We start from the raw sequence: 23,298 nt of genomic DNA, 5'->3' as shown, positions 1-23,298 counted from the left end.
TTCACGGGTGAGAAGTGTAACTTCCACGCAGGCTGCCATCGGCAGGATGGACGGTTTGAACCTGCTGATCAGTGTCCTTGGGCAAGTCCATAGGCTTTCTGTCACCCTGCTCTCCCCTCTTCCTCTTGCTTCCATAGCTTCTTCTACTCCGTACCTTCCCCGTGCCCTCCTTTGTGCTCCCTCTGCTCTCCGTGTACATGTACACCGTGCCAGAGACCACCCTGTCTCCAGGCTTCATATTGTGTGATTGTCAGTTCCCTTTCTAATTAGACCGCTTTGAGGAGTTTTCTCTTCGCTTACAGTCCATGGTGGACACTCCAATACAGTAAGCATCATGGGTCTCCTTTTATTCTTTTCCCTTTGTTTTACCCTTCCCCCCACCTTTTTTTTTCCTTTTTTGAGGAATCAATATGGTATTGTGAGTAAGGACACTAGCTCTGATTCAGATAACCTTCCTTTCCACCTAGTTCTGCCTCTTGTTATCACATCATCTTGAGAAATTAAATTGGCCCACTGGGCCACACCAGACTTGCCTGAAAATGGGTGAATTATTCTTAATAACGACATGAACTGAGCAGGTGGGTTTTGTATTGAATGAGGTTCGTAGAAATGTGTTGGGATGTTCCCTGTTGTAACAAATACTGAGCTGCAGCGGGGCAGGTTGCAGGTCAGGCCTTACCCTCAAGCTTCACGAAGCACTTCAAGGTCACATTAGACATCTGTGTCCAGCCCTAGAGGCTCCTTCCTTCTCAGCCACAGTCCTCGAGCTTTTCCCTCACAGCTAGACGAACCCTCACCAGGAGGCTGGCTTTTCTGTTACACCTCTCCCACCTGGAAACCACCCACAGACTTCATCTCTGTTGCATGCATCATTCTTTTCCTGGTAATGTTGTCCTCAGATGGATTGAGGCTCCTCCTATTGCAAGGAGATGCCCATGAGTAATAACAAGGATGTGATGTTTCCCTGCTCCTCCATGGTATGGAAAGTCTCTGGGACCTGTGCCCAAACTCCTCTCTCTCCCCATGTCATCTCCCTCCATCCCACAGTTCACAGTTTACACTCAAGCTGGGTTCCAGTGCAGGCCCTACCTGCCCAGGCACTCTGCTTCAGCCTCAAATTCCTTATCTGTAAAGTGGCAATAACTCTACCTGTTGGTGAGGTTTATTGGGAGACCTAGTGGGGATAACAGATGTAAAACACCTAGCGCCCATGACCTGGCAGGTGGAAGGCACTAAATAAACGGCTGTGTCCTCTATCAGCTCCTGTAATGCACAGCATCAGGTGTGGGATAATACTGTGACTCAGTAGATGTCTTTTGACTGAAGGGTCTAGCCTGTGCAAGGGGCAAAACAAGAAATGAAATTGTGGAATAATAAGAAAGAAAGAAATGAAACCTATGTCCACACAAATACTTGTCCTTACTTACATGTCTTTCACAGCAGCACTGTCTGTATTCTCCAAATAGAGGAGCAGCCTAAAAGTCTGTCAGCTGGAGAGTGGTAAACAGAGTATTCTGCAGCCATTCAGTGGAACAGCACAGATGGATGAAAAGTGATGAACTTCTGCTTTCTGCTGCTACATGGGTGAGCCTCCAAAGCATTATGCTCAGTGAAAGAACCCAGACACAAAAGGCCACTTCCTGCAGGAGTCCGTTGATATGAAATGCCCAGAAAGGGCAAATCTACAGAGACAGAAATTAGATGAGAGGATGCCTGGGCCTGCAGGTCCTATTGGGGGCTGACTGCTGATGGGTACACGGAACCTGTTAGTGGTGCTGGCAGTGTTCCACAAGTGCACTGTGGAGGTGGTTGCACCACTGTGTGAAGTTACTAAAAGCCACTGCCCTGGAAGTGATGGGTGTGATTTGTGGTGTGTAACTATACCTCAGTGAAGCAGTTTAGGAAGGTAATGCAGATGCCCAAGTGAGACATGGGGGGAACGATATGCCATTGCTTTTGTAACAGCGAGGAGTGCCCCTGCTTCTTCCACGTTCTGGGTCCGGCCTCCTCCACATGTGCTAGATGCTCCCTCCAGAGACAGTCGCTGTGCACGTCAGGACAGAATCCCCAGTGAGCACACGTCTAGTGTGTCTCTGTGTTTACGCACAGGCGCCCATTGGGTGACCACAAGTCAGTGGCTCTGGACAGGCTCCCAGAACCCACCCTGAAACTGAAATTCTACTTAGTTGTTTTCCCATTCTTCTCAAATCAAGTGGACCGATCTTCCGTTTCCCAGATTCAATAACGGATCTCAGCCCTTAGATCCAACCTCTGGTCACAGAAATACCTGTTATCCTGGTGTGAGGCCCCCTGCCTGAGCTCAGCAACCCGGGAGGCATGCTCAGCCAAGCAGTAACCAAGACAACGGAACTCCATCCATCCTCCTTCTGCCGCCAGGGCTGAGGTGCGTTCCCTCCCCTCCATCTGCCTGAGTGTCTGGTAAGGAAGGGGACTTGGGGGCATAACACACCACTGAGTCATTGAAATGGTTCTAAATATGGCTGTGAATAAATATGTCAAAATCCGTCTCAGAAGGGAAGACATGTAATTACAAATTTTTTGAAATTTCATTAGTAGCAAACATGGCTCTTCAGTTCAGGAATCTGTTTAAAACCAGGACAGGTGAAGCATCATGCGATTGTGCTTCTCAACCTAAACTATGCATCAATTCTCCCCTGGAGAGGCTTTAGAAGAGCTGATGCTGGCAGGACACCCCCAGAGAATCTGAAGTAGTAGGTCTGGAATGCGGCCCTGGCCTGAGCATTATCTGAAAAAGTTCTCTTATGAAAGCCGAGCTTGCAGCTGTGGAAACAGAACCCTTTCTTACAGGAGGAAATCGAAGATCAAAAATTTGTGACTCCTCTCTACAGTGAAAGCAGGTTTTCATCATGACCCGCTATACTTGACAGCTATCTTAGGCTGAGGAAAGGGACAACTTGCCCAAGTTAATACTAGTTTGAAAACTGACCTTGTGCTTGCTCTGCTGCGTGTTCCTGAATCCAAAGTTTTACAGTTAAAACCCTGCTGTTGTTAGTGAAACTCCATACGTTTTAGTTCTTGTCAGGACCCCTTGTGCCTAGTTGAATACATTTCTAAAACACTGTGGAGATAACTTCATTCGACAGATCAGAATAGTGCTTTAAAGATCAAAGATGGCTGAGAATTGTAGCTGCTGATGTTGATGTAGAAGGATCGGCTGTCAGTGTACCTGCTGCCTGTGCTCAGCTGCCATTTTAAACTGTTTGCTGTGTTATCAAATTAACTCCCGTGCTCAGTTGAAGACCAAATCGGAACAGGATGCTTACTGGGACAAATACAGTTAAGGAATCCCTTGTTTGATGCACACCCATGAAGACTCACCTCTTGAAATGTTCTCTTTAGGGATCTCTTCTGGATATTCTTTGGCATGTTCCCCAATGACGGGCTTACACTGCTGTGCCCTGACTCACTGTCCTGTTAAAGACAGGGCTTTCAACCTCTCAGGTGCATTACCGTGGCCAGGTTCCCTCAGACATCCAAAAGAGGGTGATGACCTGTGCTCAGGACACCTTCAGAGCGTGTTTGTAGGAACAGGGCCTCTGAGAGGAACGGATCCCCACCTGTGGCAACAGGAAGATCTCGGGTCAGCCTTTTCCAGAGCAGCTCCAAGGGAGTCGTGGCTCGGTGAAGATCACACCCAGCAGCATGTCCTGGATTGTGGTTTAAGGAACTGGGTGGATGGCGGTGCCCATCCATGAGACACCCCAGGGAACATTGGCCTGGGGCTACTAGCAGGTCTGCAGGGCTTATGGGACATCTGAGTGCAGATAGCCCATACGTCTCAGCCTGTGGGGGAAGTGCGGCCCAGTTGAGACATCTTAGGTAGATTTGGTGATTCAAAAAGGCATCAGCATACAGAGGGATACAGATGAAAACAAGTCAGATGGGTAAAAGCTCTGGGGGGTGACATGGTCACCCAAGGATCATGTATAGAATGGAAGAGCACAGGGCACAGGTTGGAAACCAGAGGAAAGCAAAATCAAGATTTAGGAGGGGATAAAAGTAAATGGGGGAGAAGGCAATGGCACCCCACTCCAGTACTCTTGCCTGGAAAATCCCCTGGACGGAGGAGCCTGGTGCGCTGCAGTCCATGGGGCCACTAGGAGTCAGACACGACTGAGCGACTTCACTTTCACTTTTTACTTTCATGCATTGGAGAAGGAAATGGCAACCCACTCCAATGTGCGTTCTTGCCTGGAGAATCCCAGGGACGGGGGAGCCTGGTGGGCTGACGTCTACGGGGTCGCACAGAGTCGGACACAACTGAAGCGACTTAGCAGCAGTAGCAGCAGCAAAGTAAATGGACAATAAGGAGACTTCGAAGTAATGAACTGAGAGGGAGGAGGAAAACCAGGATGGTTGCTGTCACAGACTCTGACCAAAGAAAGTGTTTTTGAAGACGGAATGTGCCGGTGGACAATACAGCACTGGGTACTACGGTTTGGCCCATGGAGCTCTTGGGATACGTTAGCAAGGGGATGTTCTGTGGATGGGCACTCAGAGGAGGCATCAAGAGGTAACCACGTAAGGATGCTCCTGGAGTCTATACCTTCAAGAAGCATGGCTTGAAAGGAATGAAAGACTCAGGGTATTGGAAGTAGAGGCCTGTGTGCTTGCAGGGTATGCTATTTTCTATTCCCCAAACCAAAGAGACTAGGACGCCAGTTCGAAAAGAATCATCAGGACTGTTGGCTAGAAGACAGAGTGGAGAATTGGAATGATCTTCACAGGTGAGTATTCATGTTGAGAGGGGAGTGTGGTATTTTCAAAGCAGCAGTGGAGTTCCAGGAAGACCTCCTTCCTCTCCCTCTGGGCCCCACTGGTGGGGGGTGGGGGGGACGTGGGTTGCTGAGATCACAGTCTCAATGTATGCTCCTTAGACTCCACAGACACTTTAATGTATTTTTTCTCCCTGGATGATCTGATCTTCCTCATGAGTGTTCACCCTTCATACTGGTTAGTAACGGGAAAACCCAACTGAAGTTGCTTCTGACTTGGAAAGTGTGGTTGCATGCAACCAACTGAATATCCACAGATACAAATGCTCAGTCTATTCTGGTGAAAATGCTCTCTACTTCTTTCAGCGATGGAGCAAGGGTATATGTCACTTACAAGGCTCGCAGTCATGTGGGAGAGGGAGTCTATAACACAGGCATAGGTTTGTTCCTCACAGAGGCCTCAGTGTTCCCTGAGGGAAAAATGACTGTCCTCTCCTGGCTCCAGCTGTTGATGCTGACCTGTACCGCCCATGGGTGGGGGTGGTGAAACTTGCATTTTTGTCTCCCTCCTCTTGCTGTGGACCCAGTGCTCCCTGGCTGACTGAGCCTCAGCCACCCTGCTTGTATCTGCAAACCCCTCTGAATCTGGGCATCATTGTCCAGCCCGTCCCTGGGCAGGGACTTCAACTCCTCGGCCGCAAGGTCCCCTAGCCCATTGCCTGCTTAGGCTTCATCTGGATTCAGTCCCTTTCCACATTTCTCCCTAAAGTGATGCAGGTCCCTCCCTTGGATCTCACCTGCACCGCAGCAGGAACCAAGATCAGCCCCAGAAAACGAAATTCCTAAACTGCAGCCACCCTTCTGCCAAAGACTCCGTTCGGTCATTGTACACTGTGCCCCTGGAGTCCCAAGTGTGAATGGGATGGAACCCTCCTGTCCCTGGTGTTCATTTCTTGTCACACCTCCCTTGTCTGAGCTCTCTCACCTCTGCCTGCCAGTTCCTCTGTGGGCCATTCCCCATTGTGACTGGGATGCTCTTTCCTTTGGCTTGTCTTTCATTTGACCCAAGACTTCCCATACAATACCCAGGTCAAAGGGGGCACAGTGTAGAATGTGTACCTTGTGGAGTTCAGTTAGGATACTTTGGTGTCACATACGCCCCACGCCCCTGAAATATAAAAACAGAGGGATAAAGAACACAAGAGTCAAATATGCCAAAGATGCCTGAGATGTTGTCTTAGGTGAGCAGTGAAGAGTGTCTGTGGGATCAGGAAGTATGGATATTAATGATGGCCATGACGAGGCCAGTTACAGCGGAGTGACTGGGACAAAAGCTCCACGGAAGGGGGCTGAGGAGACAATATCTCAGCAGAATTTGAAGCAGTTTTGCTTTGAAGGGCAACCGGTAATGTGCCAGGAGCTGCAGAACAGGGTGGAAGACGGTGGGTTTCCCCCTGTGCTGTGGAATGCCAGGATGAAGAGGGAACAGGTTCTGGTTCAGGACAGAGGAGTGATAACTGCAGGTGCAAAGTCCCTGGGAAGGTGCAAGGCATGGGATCCCGAGCAGAGGTGAGGGGCTGGGTGTAGTCAGGAGCACACGTGCAGAGGGGCAGCTGACTGCCAGGGCAGAAACACGGAGTTTGGGACTGGGAACCTTGAGAAATCCCACGGGATTGCTTCTTCCTTCTCCAAGAATTATTGCCGGGTGGGGCTGGTGGTCATTAGGATGGAGGAAGGTCACTACTGTGTAGTGTAGTAGTGTAGGTAGGTGAGAGTGAAAATAAACAGCAGTTCTACTCTGGCCACGGATATAAGATAAAACACTTCTGTAAAGTTCTGAAGTTTGGTCCTCAACGCTCAGGTGCTCAGACACAGGCAGGGCGTGGGTAGGTAGGAGGGTGCAAGGAGCACAAGAGATGTGTTTGCGGGGGACAGCTTCCAGCCCTGGCTCAGCGGATCCAGGAGGGGCCTGGCGGGTAGTGTTGAAGGACATGTGGTAGGTGAGGTGGGGGTTTCCAGGAGGTTCTGGTATCAGTGCACTGGCACTAGAGCGAGGGAGCTGGAGGATAGGACATCATGTTGAGGGTGATGAGAGGGAGGAAGGCTAGAAACGGGAGAGCATGAGGGGCGCGGTCTTTCCTGATGCCCGGGCGGGACCATGGGCAGGGGGATAGCTCCGGTGAGGAGGAGGGAAACATCGAAGAGGACGGAGAGTCTCCAGGATGACCGGGTGAGCCTCGTGGGCAATGAGGACGGATCAGAAGAGTGAGGGCTGAGAGAACAGTGAGTGTACCACGGGAGGAACGCGTTTCACAGGCCTGGGGTGGGCGGGAGGAGAAATACAGGGGACTTTTACCGGTCCCGCACTTTGGGGGCTTCGGCAGTGGGCGACAGGACCCGGACATACCCGGTCAGGTTGCTCAGTGAATGAAGACTTTCATACAGGGTCCAGGAGAAAACTCCCAACCGACCCGGGCCAGGAGACTGGCGCGGGGCTCACTGGGTTCCTGCGCGCAGCCCCGCCCACCAAGCTCCGGATTTCCCGGATTCCCTGACTTCCTGCCTGTGTTGCCTTGGTTCCGTGGGCCAGTGGAGAGGAGCCCGCGGTCCACGGTGGTTTGGCCGGACCCCTTCGAGAAGATCCCTTCCTTTCTCTGGTCCTCATGGGCATCCCCCTCAACTTCCGCGTCCACGCTGTCCAGTCCTCTGCGCGAAAACCCAACAGAAAGGATGGATTTTCTTTCGGCCTTGTGGCGTTTTGGTTTCTGTGATCTGCAGGGGGCAGTGTTGCTCCAATTATCGCCATTCCGTTTCTCCCCCGCCCTTCGCCGTTGAAAAAAACGCGACGAAGCCTTTTCCCACAAGAAGTGTTGTATATTTTTCTCTGCTTGCAAGGGTTGGCTGGTTCAAACTGCAGCTGAGCCCTTCAGACAGCCCTTTGTGGAAACTTTGAACAAACCTAATGACACTTAAAATTACAATAAAATAATATAAGCTGATATATTGAATAATGGGGGAGGGAGTGAACTCCCTTGTCTTGCTTCTGATCCTAGAGGAAATGCTGTATTTAAAAAGACCTTTATTATGACAGTGAGTTTTGACTTGAAAATGTTTATGTGAAGTGGAAATGAAAGTTGCTCAGTCCTGTCAGATTCTTTAAGACCCCTTGGACTGTGTAGGCTGCCAGGCTCCTCTGCCCATGGGATTCTCCATTCAAGAATATTGGAGTGGGTTGCCATTTCCTTCTGTAGCCGATCTTTCCAACCCAGGGACTGAACCTGGGTCTCCTGCACTGCAGGCTGACTCCTTACCATCCGAGCCACCTACAATAATAACATGACAGGGACAAGTGCCAAGCTAAGATCCTGCTGCGTAGATGCTGGACACCACCCAAGAAGCAGGTGGTATTACTGCCCTCATTTTTGCCTTTGAGAACTGTGGCACATAGAGGAAGAATCAGCTGCCAAGGTTCCCCGGGTTCCTCCAAGAGTGTCCCTCCATTCAGGTCTCAAGTCTGTCAGATTGTAGTTTGCACACTGGTTTGCAGGATGCTTTCCTATCCCCAAGAGAAGAATGCAATAAAACAATGGGAATGAGGGTAAAGTGAAAGTGTTAGTCGCTCAGCCCTGTCTGATTCTTTGAGACTCCCTGGACTGTAGCCCACCAGGCTCCTCTGTCCATGGGGATTCTCCAGGCAAGAATATTGGAGTTGGTTGCCATTCCCTTCTCCAGCGGATCTTCCTGACCCAGGGATTGAACCGAGGTCTCCCACATTGCTGGCAGATTCTTTACCATTTGAGCCTCCAGGGAAGCCCAAAATGAATGTAAAATAGCCTACAAAACTTTTTAAAATGTATAATAACATAGTTATTACAATAAGATGCTAAATGAAAAGGGAGGGTGCCACACAGAAAACAATTCATGTACTGTATCAGTATCATGACACAACACAATGATAAAGTAAAGCACCTGGAACAAATCAGGTACTTTTCATTTGCTCTATATTTGACCAGATTTATATTGAGAACAGACTGCAGGTCATTTCTTGGTTGATAATGGAAATACTAGTGTGAGGAAAAACACAGCAAAAGATACAGCACCTGTCCTTAGACAGTTCTATTATATTTCCCATTCAGGTAGGGGATCAGAGATGAGAACTATAGCTCTGGGGACTACCTGAGAGACAGATGGGCAGAGAGCAGAATTCATTTTCACTTCTGAAGAATCTCATGGGCATTTGCTGGGTACACAACATTGAGCTCTGAGGGTGGGGAGGAAAAGTATATTTCATCACTCCTGTCTCCTGTAATGAAAAGGGAAGCTATTTGTTATTAGGGGAAAGATGTTTGTGAATCACAAGTATGAGAAAGGTCTTATATTCAGAATACATAAGGAATTGGAAAATTGCAAAGGACAAAATGTAGTGAAGGCAGACAGATCCTTTTGTCAGGAATTCAGGTGTGGAAGGAGAAACAAGAAAGTGGCAGCTCCTGGGCATTTTCAAGGTGATGGGCGTGGCCTGTTCCTGGTCATGGTGGTGATCACTGGAATTTGCCGTGTGTCAGAGCTCAGAAAGCTTCACACCCAAAGACAAGCAGGCCAGGACTTCCCTGGTGGTCCAGTGGTTAAGATTCCGCCTGCCATATAAAATTAATACACAGAAATCCCCTGCATTCCTATACACTAACAATGAAAAATCAGAAAGAGAAATTAAGGAAACAATCCCATTCACCATTGCAACAAAAATAATAAAATACTTAGGACTAAATTTACGTAAAGAAACAAAAGACCTTTATACAGAAAAATATAAAAAAAAACTGGTGAAAGAAATCAAAGATAACACAAATAGATGGAGAAATGTATCATGTTCTTGGATTGAAGAATCAATATAGTGAAAATGATTCTACTACCCAAAGCAATCTGTAGATTCATCACAATCCCGAACTACCAATGGTATTTTTCACTGAACTACAAGAAATAATTTCACAGTTTGTATGGAAACACCAAAGACCCCGAATTCCCAAAGCAATGTTGAGAGAGAAGAGTGTAATGTAGGAATCAACATTCCTCACTCAGACTATATTACAAAGCCACAGTCATCAAGATGGTATGGTACTGGCACAAAGACAGAAATATAGATCAATGGAACAAAACAGAAAGTTCAATGATAAATCCCTGCACCTATGAACACCTTGTCTTTGACAAAGGATGCACAAATATGCAATAGCTAAAACACAGTCTGTTCAACGCATGATGCTGGGGAAATTGGTCACCTATGTGTAAAAGAATGAAACTGGAAGACCTTCCAACACCATACACAAAAAGAAACTCAACATGGATTAAAGACCTAAATGTAAGACCAGAAACTATAAAACTCTTAAGAGGCAAACATAGGCAGAACACTCTGTGACATAAATCACAGCAAAATCCTCTAGGATCTACCTCCCAGAGTAATGGAAATAAAAACAAAAATAAACAAATGGGACCTAATTATACTTAAAAGCTTTTGAACAGCGAAGGATTCTATAAGCAAGGTGAAAAGGCAGCCCTCAGAACAGGAGAAAATAATAGCAAATGAAACAACTGACAATGAATGAATCTCCAAAATGTACAAGAAGCTCATGCAGCTCGATATCAAAAAAATGATCAACCCAATAAAAAGTGGGCAAGTGACCTAAACAGACATTTCTCCAAAGATATACAGATGGCTAATAAACACGTGAAAAGATGTTCAGTATCACAGATAATTAGAAAAATGCGAATCAAAACCACAATGAGGTATCATCTCACACAGGTCAGAATGGCCATCATCAAAATGTCTACAAACAATAAAATGCTGGAGAGGGTGGGGAGAAAAGGGAACATGATTTCACGGTTGGTGGGAATGCAAACTGGTATAGCTACTATGGAGAAGAGTGTGCAGATTCCTTAAAAAACTGGGAATGGAACTGCCATACGACCCACTGCAGGGCATACACCCCAAGGAAACCAGATTTGAAAGAGACATATGTACCCCAATGTTTACTGCAGCACTATTTACAATAGTTAGGACATTGAAGCACCCTAGATGTCTATGAGCAGATGAATGGATAAGGAAGTGGTGGTAAATATACACAATGGAATATTACCCTGCTATTGAAAAGGAACACGCCTGAATCAGTTCTAATGAGGTGGATGAACCTGGAGCCTGTTATACAGACAGAAGTAAGTCAGAAAGAGAAAGACAAATACTTATATTAATGCATCTAAATGCAATTTAGAAAGGCGGTAGCAATGATTCTACAGGCAGGGTAGCAAAGAAGACAGAGACCTATACAACAGACTTTTCAACTCAGTGGGGGAAAGGGAGGGTGGGATGATTTGAGTGAATAGCACTGAAACATACACATTACCATATGTAAAATAGATGACCAGAACAAGTTCAATGCATGAAGCAGGGTATGGGGAGGGAGGTGGGACCCCCAGTTCTGGAATGAGGGGACATATATATATATATAACTGTGGCCGATTCGTGTTGATATATGGCAAAACCCATCAGAATATTGTAAAGAATTATTCTCCAATTAAAATAAATTAATTATTAAAAAAAAAAAGAATCCACCTGCCAATGAAACGGGCAGGCGTTCAGTCCCTGGTCCAGGAAGTTTCCATGTGCCACAGAGCAGCTAAGACTGTGTGTCACAACTCCTGAACCTGCCTTCTCCAACTACTGGAGCCACGAGCCTAGAGCTCATGCTCTGCAACAAGAGCAGTCTCTGCAATGAGAAGCCCGTGCACCACCGCTAGAGAGTAGTGCTCCTTCTCCACAGCTAGAGAAAGCCCTCGTGCAGTGACAAAGACTCAGCGCAGCCACAATAAACAAAGAAATAAGAAAGAAAACCAGGCCGATCTTACTGTATGTTCATTTGAAAAATCCAGTGGTAGATACTGAAGTAGGTGCATCTTTATATTCTTTGAATAATCATATCTTGCGTGAAGCTAACAAAAATTACATCACAGGCTATATTAAAACTTTAGAGCAGCTTCCCAGGCACTTCTTGTTTCTAGAAACTACTTTTCCTCAGAGAACTTACTTCGGAACTTTAGTAACCAGAACTGCAGCCTCCAGCACATTCAAGGGCAGGAAACAAAACACATTAGGAAGACACGGTTCAAATCCTGTGAGTTGCCTGTGACCACAGGCTAGGATGAACACACATCCCAGAAAGAGTCTCTTCACATTTCAGTAACTGATCCCGTATTTCAACCACTTAGTTCAGTTCTTCAGGGCCACTGCTGTCCCCTTAAACAAACACTTGGTGTGAAACATTTGGAAAATGACCTCAACCCAATTCACTCCCAACCACTTTTCACATGTCACAAGGAGTCTCTCACAATGATATTTCTTCACCTAGAAAGCCAATTCTCAGATAAAGAAAAGAATTCACACACACCTTGTGAAGAAATAGTGAGATTTTAGAAACTGACTCACAAGTAACCCATGGATCAACATTCTTTTCTCTCTTCTCCCTCCATCCACTCTGAGAAATGAATATTTGGCCATGCTGTCTGCTTTGCCCACCAAGTTTCTCATACCACACACGTGGTGTTAATAGTGAGTCTACACACAAAGGCATTAATACCAGTTAGACCTATTGAAGTCGGCTACCTGGGGGCAGGGAGGTGGCTGGGGCAATGAATTCATCATCTCATTTCCTTCACCACCACACCCCATTTCATTCCCTGCAGTCACTGGGCCCAAATGAAAAAAGATATCATACCAAATCTCTCCTTAAATCACCACTGCCTCAACATTCCTTCGTTATCTTACATGGCTTCTGAGGCCAGGGAACAGATTTTACCTGAGATGAGTAAAGCTAGAGAGACAGCCCATTGGCCAGAGATTCTGTTTGGGACGTGATGTCTCAGTGTACTGCTTCCCCACTGTGATGAATAAAGTAAAAGTCATCTTGGCTTGGCTCTGGTGCCCCATTTTTCAGATGATAGCCACTAGATGGCGGGCGAGTAAGGTACTTGGATACTTGATCCATAGACTTTCAGTTCAGTTCAGTTCAGTTGCTCAGTCATGTCCAACTCTTTGTGACCCCATGGACTGCAGCATGCCAGGCCTCCCTGTGCATCACCACCTCCCGGAGCTTACTCAAACTCATGTCTATTGAGTTGGTGATACCATCCAACCATCTCATCCTCTGTTGTCCCCTTCTCCTCCCACCTTCAATCTTTCCCAGCATCAGGGTCTTTTCCAATGAGTCAGTTCTTCACATCAGGTGTTCAAAATATTGGAGTTTCAGCTTCAGTATCAGTCCATCTAATGAATATTCAGGACTGATTTCCTTTAGGATGGACTGGTTGGATCTCATTGCTGTCCAAGGGACTCTTAAGAGTCTTCTCCAACACCACAGTTCAAAAGCATCAATTCTTTGGCACTCAGCTTTTTTTATAGTGCAACTCTCACATCCATACATGACTACTGGAAAAACCATAGCTTTGATTTGACAGGCCTTTGTTGGCAACGTAATGTCTCTGCTTTTTAATATGCGGTCTAGGTTGGTCATAACTTTTCTCCAAGTAGACTTTAAGGGAATAATATTACCTGGCATAATGGGGAAGCGGGGGAGGGGGGGAGTGCAGTTTCTTCATCCAATCAGTTGAAAAAGCTTAAGAGCAGGGACTGAGGCTTCCTGAGGATGAAACAATTTAGCCTCAAGACTACAGCCTGAGAAACCCTGCATGAGACTCGACATTGCTGGCCTGCTCTGCAGATTTGGGTCTCTAGAGTGCAACCTGGATTTCCAGCCAGCCGACCTGCCCAAAGGACATCAGAACTGTCAGCACCCACAAGCCCATGATCCACTTCCCTAAAATAAGTCTCTCTCTATTGGCTGTGTTACTCTGGAGAAGCCTAATATACCCCCAGTATGTCACATCTTTCTCTGTCCAATCCAAAAACATTGGCTGAGACACAGTATTATTCCACACCAGATGCTGTGCATTAAAGAAGCTGACAGATAGAGGACACGGCCATTTATTTAGTGCCTTCCACCTGCCAGGTCATGGGTGCTAGGTGTTTTACATCTGTGATCCCCAGCAGTTCTCCCAAGAAACCGCACCAACAAGTGGACCTATATCCATTTTAAAGATAAGGAATTTGAGGCTGAAGGAGACTGCCTGGGCTGGTAGGGCCTGCACTGGAACCCAGCTTGAGTGTAAACTGTGAACATTGGTATGGGGGGAGACGACATGGGGAGAGGAGTTTGGGCACAGGTCCCAGAGAGTTTCCATGCCATGGGGGAGCATGGAAACGTCACACCCTTATTTTCAGTCCTGGGCTTCCCCTTGCACTAGTAGGAGCCTCAATCCATCTGAGGACAACATTACCAGGAACAGAATGATGCACCCAACAGAAAATGAAGTCTGTGAGTGGTTTCTAGGTGGGACAGGTGTAACAAAAAAGCCAGCCTCCTGGTGAGGGTTCGTCTAGCTGTGAGGGAAAAGCTCGAGGACTGTGGCTGAGAAGGAAGGAGCCTCTAGGGCTGGACACAGATGTTTAATGTGACCTTGAAGCTCAGTAGTCATTACACCAGGGAATATGCCAGCACATCTCTACTAACCTCATTCCATACTCACAAATGCAACCTGCTCAGTTCATGTCATTATTCAGAATAATTCCCCAATTTTCAGGTGAGGCTGCAATGGCACAGTGAGCCAATTTAATTTCTCAAGATGTGATGATAACAAGTGGGAGAACTGGGTGCAAGGAAGTTGTCTAGAATCAGAGCTAGTGTCCGTACCCACACACTGTATTGTTTCCTCATAAAAGGGAAAAAAGGAAGAAAAAAAGGAGAAAATGAAAGAAAAAGAATAAAAGGAGACCCATGATGCTTACTGTATTGCAGCATCTACCTTGGACTGTGAGTAAAGAGAAAACTGCTCAAAGAACCTAATCAGAAAGGTAACTGACAACACACAACATGAAATCAGGGGAATGGATGGGCTCAAGCACAGTGTCCATGTACAAGGAGAGCAGTGGGAGCACAGAGGAGGGCACAGCAAAGGTACGGAGTAGAAGAAGCTATGGAAGCAAGAGGAAGAGAGGAGAGCAGGGTGACAGGGCTCCTGTGGCCTTGCCCAGGACACTGATCAGCAGGTTCAAAGCGTCCATCCTGCTAATGGCAGAATGAGTGGAAGTTACACCTCTCACCGGTGAAATAAAGTAGCCTGGCTGTCCGAGCTGTATTCATCCAACAAGTATCCCCCCAGCGCCCACCTGGTCATCAATGCCCTCAGAACAGTGCCGAAAGCAGCCATAGCCTAGGACAGAACTCAGTCTCAGGAGGTAATGGATTGTCCAAGATATAGAATAAATCAGAAGCCAAGTGGGAAGGGACGGACACTAGACACTCCTGTACGAGTGGGGATAGAAGACAGGATGCCCATCACCCGCTCAAAGGAACAGAAATGTGAGCCTAGAATTTTCAGGGTTCACTCACTGGCAATTCAGTTGAGAAACAGCTGCTTGATGGTGATGCACTAGGAAGGGGAAAGGCGAGTGTTACTCTGATACAATAAGGTTCTGGACAAGGTGGGGATAAAAGACAGACACAGCCCTGGGCCTATGAAAATTGAGCCAAGAGGTTTGCTCTAGCCACTTTTTTCGTGTATTGTGTTTGCAGCAAACAAATTGACAACGTATCAGCAGCTGCACTGCTCTGTGTACCTCACCTTATCATCACTTATAAGATGGTGAACGTGTTCTGAGCACCTGTGGGGCACCAGACTCCCAGACCGGTGCTTTCCAGACTTTGTGGGCACAAGAACATTTCAGGCAGCAAGAGGGTCTTCAAGGAGCTCACCGTGGGGTGGGCAGGGAGCCAGACTGAAGACAATGGTGACACAAGTGTGATGAGAGCCTTGGCCTCAGGAGCCAGTGGAGGCTGGGATCAGAGGGTCAGGAATGGGCTTCGCCTGGGGGTGGGATAACATAGAATATTATTGTCCCCATTTGCAGACATGGGAACCGAGGATCAGAGAGGGTGAGCATCTTACTCAAGGTCACACTGCTTGGTAGTGGTCCTGACCATTTTTCATCTGTGTGGGTTGAAATGTGAAGGTTTCTGCACTGTTCATAATACCACTCTCTCAATGTTGTCACCTATTTTAGCTCACAATCACCACGTTACACATTCCCTTGGCTCTAGGTCCTCCTTTATTAGATAAATGATCTGCTGAACAAAGTGTAGATTTCCTGTTGGCACATACAGTCTGTCCACTTTATAAACAATATTTCTGTGCAGGGCATGTTGGCTCTACCGAAACTGATCGTTTACACTGAGTTTGTACTGCATCCACATGCAGGGTAAAGAAAATGGATCACTGGGATCTGTAGTTTTACTTACCTATTTCACACAATCTCAAGCATAATTTTAAATGTAGCCAATAATCACTTAAAAAGAGTAGAAACACTTCTTTCCTAAAGTGACCACTCATGAAAGAGTTCATTCAATGTCAGTACATTCTAGGTAGGAGTCTAAACCCCTTCATAGGGAGTTGTGGAAATTCATCTCCTTAAGATATGGAAATACTTTTTTTTTATAAATACATTTTTACGGTTGCTGGTTCCCTGAGAGACTTAAGCAAGCAATGCCACTTCACTTTTCTGTTTCTGACAAAACAAACAAGCAAAGCAACCCTAACACACAGGTGCATAGACGTATGTAATACACCCAATAGAGGTGTGTCAAATATAAGGCAATGGTATTGGAAATACAAGGGCTTCCCTGGTGGCTCAGCGGTAAAGAATCCACCTGCTAATGCAGGAGACTGGGGTTTGATCCCTGGGTCATGAAGATCCCCTGACAAAGGAAATGGAAACCCACTCCAGTATTCTGGCCTGGGGAATCCCATGGACAGAGAAGCCTGGTGGGTACAGTCCGTGGGATCACAAAAGAATGCGACACGACTTAGGGACTAATCAACAACAATCGAAATACAAATGGAAACCCCTAACTAATCATATATCCAAATTTCTGACCACAGCAGAGGTCTACTGCCCAGGATCAGCTGTAGCCCAGGAAATCAGACAACCAAAGATGCTTTTGTTTTTAAATTACTCTACACTGCTACTGGTCGATTCAGGAGATAAAAGTTTTCAAAAGCATTGCACACCAAGGCAGGACTCAAGGAGCCTATTACAAGTATGTACTTATTCCTATGTCACATCAAGGTCTAACTCACACGCTCTTGAGAAAGAACACCTGTGATGATTTCTATATGGGAAATGCATTTCCCCTGAAAATACTTCATTATTTTGTCTCATTTTGTGACGTGGGACAGGAGGTGTGGAGGAAGCTGTTGCCAAGGAAAGAGCCTACTTCTGAACCTGGTGAACACCGATTTGAGCCCAGTTATCCTGGTCATCGCCTGATGTCCATAGGATGTTTCGATATCAGTTTAAAATGGCGATCCACAGGGAGAGAAAGAGAAATAAGTCACATACAGACTGTCCATACTGTTCATGGGGTTCTCAAGTACCTCAAGGCTATATATTGTCACCCTGCTTGTGTAACTTATATGCAGAGTACATCATGGGAAATGCTGGGTCGCATGAACCACAAGCTGGAATCAAGATTGCTGGGAGAAATATCAATAACCTCAGATATGAAGATGACACCACCCTTGTGACAGAAAGCGAAGAAGAACTAAAGAGCCCCTTGATGAACTTGAAAGAGGAGAGTGAAAAATACACCACCCTTATGGCAGAAAGTGAAGAAGAACTAAAGAGCCTCTTGATGAAAGTAAAAGAAGAGAGTGAAAAAGTTGGCTTAAAACTCAACATTCAGAAAACTACGATCATGGCATCCGGTCCCATCACTTCATGGCAAATAGATGGGGAGACAATGGAAACAGTGAGAGACTTTATTTTTTGGACTTGAAAATCACTGCAGATGTTGACTGCAGCCATGACATTAAAAGACACTTTCTCCTCGGAAGAAAAGCTATGACTAAATTAGACTGCATATTAAAAAGCAGAGACATTACTTTGCCAACAATGGTCCATCTAGTCAAGGCTATGTTTTTTTCCAGTAGTCATGTATGGATGTGAGAGTTGGACTATAAAGAAAACTGAGTGCCCAAGAATTGATGCTTTTGAGCTGTGGTGTTGGAAAAGACTCTTGAGAGTCCCTTGGACTGCAGGGAGATCCAGCCAGTCCATTCTAGAGCAAATCAGTCCCGAATATTCATTGGAAGAACTGATGCTGAAACTGAAACTGCAATACTTTGGGCCACCTGATGAGAAGAACCAGCTCATTGGAAAAGACCCTGACGCTGGGAAAGATTGAAGGCAGGAGGAGAAGGGGACAACAGAGGATGAGATGGTTGGATGGAGTCACCGACGGGATGGACATGAGTTTGAGTAGGATCCGCGAGTTGATAATGGACAGGGAAGCCTGGGGTGCTGCCGTCCATGGGGTCGCCAAGAGTCGGATACGACTGAGCAACTGAACTCAACTGAAAACTGTCCAACCGCCATCTGCTACTGAAGTGGTGGGGCATCTGGGGAAAATAACTGTTCTGAGAAAACACGGATCCCACTTGGCTAAAGAGGATTCTGGTCCTGTGACACTAAGGCACACCTGGTTGGTCCTAGAGAGATAGATGTCTTCCTCTGCGTGTCTGTCCCTCTCTCTACCCCTCGCTGTCACACATTCCTCGTCAGGATCAGGTTCTCAACAGCAGGACGCCAATGCAGTGCCTCCCATCCTCCGCCCGTGCAAGAAGCCGGGAGTGGGCGGCGGTCGGCCTCCCATCCTTAGTGTGTGTGGAATAGAAGGGTAAAGACCACCGAGAAGGAAATGGCACCCCACTCCAGTCCTCTTGCCTGGAAAATCCCATGGATGGAGGAGCCTGGTGGGCTGCAGTCCATGGGGTCGCGAACAGTCCGGCACGACTGAGCGAATTCACTTTCACTTTTCACTTTCCTGGATTGGAGAAGGAAATGGCAACCCACTCCAGTGTTCTTGCCTGGAGAATCCTGGGGACGGGAGAGCCTGGTGGGCTGCCGTTTATGGGGTCGCACAGAGTCAGACACGACTGAAGCGACTTAGCAGCAGCAGCAGACCACCGAGAGGAGTCCTCCAGCGTCCTACAGAGCCTACCCGCCCTTCAGGGGTGAGGAGTTGGCGGGCCTGGTTTTGACGTCACAAAGATGGGACATTTACTCCTCCCTTCCTTATAGAAGGACCTTCCTGCGTATTCCCTGGGTTGTAGTGGATTGAGAGGGAGCCTGGAATGGCCTGAAGACAAGTAGGTTCCTCCACGGGGACAATGGCAGTAGGGCGGGGGGGATTCGGAGAAGAGGAGTTAGTGCCGGGTCCTCTCGACCGCGTGCCCGGAGGTCCTCTCCCAGCAGCTTGGAGGCTAGGAGGGACCATCCTTGCCAGAGTCGCAGGAAGTTTCCTTCCACACAGATGACAGCTGGTGATGGTCGGCTCTTGGGATCGGAAGGCGGGGGCTTCTCCCTGATGCCTGGTAATTTGTGTTGTCGCCTGTCCACGTGAGGAGCAGCTCCTGTTACTTGCATGTTTTTCTACCAATTGTTACTAGTAACACACTAGGAAAGAGTAAAAGCAAACTATTAGAGACACTGGCTGTATTTCTACCGATTGCAATTGGGAGAGCACCACAGCCCTGAAGATCAGACTGCCAGCAAGGTGGTTTTGCACTGTACTTCATTCCACAGAGAGTAGTAGAGAAGTGACAGTGGGGACCTTTGCAGGGGGGAAAACATTTAGGGGGAAATCCCGTCGACAGAAGAGGAAATGATTATCTTTGTGACTAGCTAGTTTCAGGAGAACTGACTTTTAATCACCGTTCCTAGTTATGAGACAGAAAACAAGGAGTTGGATGGTCTGTGTCTGCCCTTTAATGACAAGGAGGAAGGTCTGTACTTGACCTTGTGGTAGGTAAACCCAGGAGTCACTGGGTACTTTGGATGAGTCTTACCGAAGTCGGACGGGGAAGGGTGGTGTTTGCATTAAGTCATTTTGGGGACATGAAAGTCTGCAGAGATTTCTTTACTGTGGCTTTTCTTAACAGCTCAGGTGAAGTTGAACTTTGTCAGCATGGTAAATATGAGCATCTTTCATGCGGGTCCCAGTAGATAAGTATAAAGGCAGAGAGGTTCGAACACCCCTCACCTTTGAAAATTGGATTATGATTGCTTTAAATGTTGTGCTAATTTTTGCTGTAGGACAAGGGTGAATCAGCTATAAGTGTATACATATATCCCCTCCCTCTTGAACTTCTCTTCCACCCCCGAACCCCACCCCTCTAGGTCATTACAGAGCACCAAACTAAGCTTCCTGTGCTATACAGAAGCTTGCCACTAGCTATCTATTTTACACATGGTAATCTGTATATTTCAGTGCTATACTCTCAATTCAATCCATCCTCTCCTTGCCTGCTGTGTCCATAATTCTCTTGTCCATGACTGAGACTCTAATCTTGCCCTGCAATAGGTTCATCAGTGCCGTTTTTCTAAATTTCACATATGTGTGTTGATGTAGGATATTTGTTTTTCTCTTTCTGATTTATTTCACGCTGTATAACAGGCTCTAGCTTCATCCAATTCACTAGAAATGACTCAAATTCGTTCCCTTTTATAACTGATGAACATTCCATTGTATACATACATGTACCACAACATCTTTATCCATTCATTGACAGACATCTATGTTTCTTCCATGTCATGGATATTGTAGATACTGGTTCAAGGAACTTTTGGGTACATGTGTCTTTCTGAATTATAGTTTTCTCAGGGCGTATGTCCAAGAGTGTGATTTCTGGGTCATATGGTAGTTTTATGGGCTTCCGTGGTAGCTCTGCTGGTAGAGAATCCATGTGCAATGTGGGAGAACCCAGTTCAAATCCTGGGTCAGGAAGACCCCCTGGAGAAGGGATAGGCTAGCCACTCCAGTATTTATGGGCTTCCCTGGTGGCTCAGACAATAATGGATCCGCCTGCACTGCGGGAGAGTGGCTTCGGTCCCTGGGTTGGGAAGATCCCCTGGAGGAGGGCATGACAACCCACCTCGGTATTCTTGCCTGGGGAATCCCCATGGGCAGAGTAGCCTGGTGGGCTACAGTCCATGGGGTTGCAAAGAGACGGACACAGCTGAGCAACTAAGCACAGCACTGCACGTGGTAGTTTTATTCCCAGTTTTAAAGGAAACCTCCATACTGTTCTCCATAGTGGCTGTATCAGCTTTCATTCTCACAAACAGTATAGGAGGATTCCCTTTTCTCCACATCCACTCCAACATTTATTGTGCGTAGCTTTCCAATGATGACCATTCTGACCGCTGTGACTAGATACCTAATTGTGGCTCTGATTTGCATTTTTCTGACGATGACTGAGGTTGAGCATCTTTTCATATCTTTGTTGACAGGTTCCATTTTTACTCTGGAAATAATCGACACTTGAACATCACTGTATAGTTCTCAAAAGGTTTTTTTTTTTTTTGGTAATCTAAATGAAGGCAGCAAAAAGGAGTCATTATCGCAGAATAGGATCATCATCCTCTTCAATTCAGGAAACTAAGTCACGCAGACTGTAAGTAACTTGCCCACGGTCACAGAAGGAATAAGTCATGGGACCTTGATTTAAATCTAGGTATCTGTGGCTTCATCACCTCCCAGCTCGGCACCACACGGTGATCGTTTCCGGATCCACACTTCAGGCTCAGCACTCTCTTCCTGACTACAGACTCCCCTAGTCAACTGACAGGGCTGCAGGGAGACTGCACTCAACAAGTGCTGGGCAACTTCTGGGACACCAGAGATGCCTTCACAGGGAAGAGAAGTGAAAGACACACTGGGTCCCACAGGCCTCTACCCACCCCCTGGGGGGAGTGAGGAGCTACAGGAGGTTCTAAAGGGGGCTGTTTCTCTGAGAGACAGGCTGATGGACTGCCGTTCTGCATGCATGTGACAAGAAACACTTGTTCCTTTGAGTTTATTTCTCTTTACGGTTGACAATACATACCACATGGTGAAAATACACAAAGCAGATATGTAAAACCAAGCGGATATATGGATAAGCAGATACATTCCCATTATACCGACAGAATACCTGACAGTAAGACAGCACTTCTTTGTAAAAGGAGAACATTCTCCTAGACTAAAGCAATGAAACAGGAAATTAGTCTTTTTCTTAATTCTTAGCCTCATTCCCCCATCACAGATGAGGCATCATGGGCACAGAGAAGTTAGGTCAGCTCCCCCAAGTCATTGTGATAGTACGTGTTTGAGTCCCCCAGGCAAGGAATATTCAACATGTCCAAACTGCACCCATCCCCCCCAACCCCCGCTCCCCACACAGCTGCACCTCCTTTACTGTCCCCTGACTTCAGTGCAAGGCAGCCTTGTCCCCAAGCTGCTTAGGCCAGAGATTGTTAAAGCCATCCTTGCCTGCTACCACTCTCTCACCACACTCTCAATCATCAAGCCTCACCTCTCGCTCCTAAATCTAAGTAAGATTCTGTTCCTTCTCACCATCAGCACAGTGAATTCCCTAGGCCAGGTCACCCTCATCTCTCTCCTTGACAAGCACCAGCAATCCTGATGCTTTCCAACACATGGTCTGTCCTGCTGCCTGAGGAAAGGAAGACTTCCTCAGTGCAATCTGGGCATGACACCCCTGCTCAAAACTCTGCATGGGCTGCCTGCTGCTCTTAGGATATTGTCCAGCCTCCTGTACTAGGCACAGCAGGTCTTGTCTTCCCCCAAATGCCCTATCTTCACCAGACACCCTCCTTCTGCTCCATGCCCCACTTGATATTCCAGCCACACAGACCTCTCTCTGTTCATCAGATGGCCAGTGTGCTCACACTCCTACTCCCTAGCCACACCCCATCCCCCTGTCGTCCCCTCCTCACCCGATTTCACAATCTCAGTCCTGCCTTTGCCTCCATCTTAACATGCCCTTTTCTCCCTCCTCATTCTGCCTGATTCCTTCTTAGATTCAGCTGTCAGGCTCAGTAGAGCAATTTCCATTTTTCCTGGGGAGAACCTGGGAGAAAAGTCACAGTTAACAGATTTGATATTTTTTACCAAATGGAAGGTGGTGGAGATTTCACTATGAATCCCTGCTGCATGATGAGGCTGATGAGAAATACAATCTGATGGCAGAGTTTGTCTGGGAAAGGCCTCCTTGCTAAGAATAGGATACAGACAGAAAAGCTCTCCTCTTTCTTTTTATGGGCCGTTGTTGTCTTTGAATACGGCCTTTTGAATTTCGTCACAGCATTGGAAGCATAAAGGGAATCCAGGGTGACCACCTGCTTCACAGTGAGCAGGATAAGCCGAAGCATGGGAATTTCAAAATGTCACTTTATGGTGTCTGTGACCAGTACACGGAACAGCTTGAGCTGCCCTACCCACGCACTGTGTGTTGATGAGATTTTACTATTTTTCACTCTATGTTGAGTTCCTGTTAGGACAAAATGAAGTATATTGACAGGTCCTCCCTATGCAGGGTGTGA

At 46.9% G+C, this 23,298-nt stretch overlaps 1 long non-coding RNA gene across 3 annotated transcripts in view; it reads left to right on the top strand.

Moving 5' to 3' along the window:
- Window positions 1-5,875: 5,875 nt before the first annotated feature.
- The window catches only part of LOC101909825 (uncharacterized), a 120,034-nt gene continuing 102,611 nt past the window's right edge, over window positions 5,876-23,298 (top strand). The window contains exons 1-2 of one of the 3 annotated variants that reach the window (XR_009493769.1): window positions 5,876-6,987; window positions 21,205-21,368. This is a non-coding gene — a long non-coding RNA (uncharacterized lncRNA). Of the gene's footprint in view, window positions 6,988-18,318; window positions 21,369-23,298 lie in introns of those variants that run through there. The other 2 variants (XR_003033800.2, XR_009493768.1) reach the window with 2 other exon arrangements.

Source organism: Bos taurus, unplaced genomic scaffold (genome assembly GCF_002263795.3).
Source record: "Bos taurus isolate L1 Dominette 01449 registration number 42190680 breed Hereford unplaced genomic scaffold, ARS-UCD2.0 ScbfJmS_511, whole genome shotgun sequence".
In the NCBI taxonomy this organism is placed as follows: Eukaryota; Metazoa; Chordata; class Mammalia; order Artiodactyla; family Bovidae; genus Bos; species Bos taurus.
The sequence above is the reverse complement of the archived record's forward strand: the minus strand, read 5'-3'. Positions and strand labels throughout refer to the sequence as shown.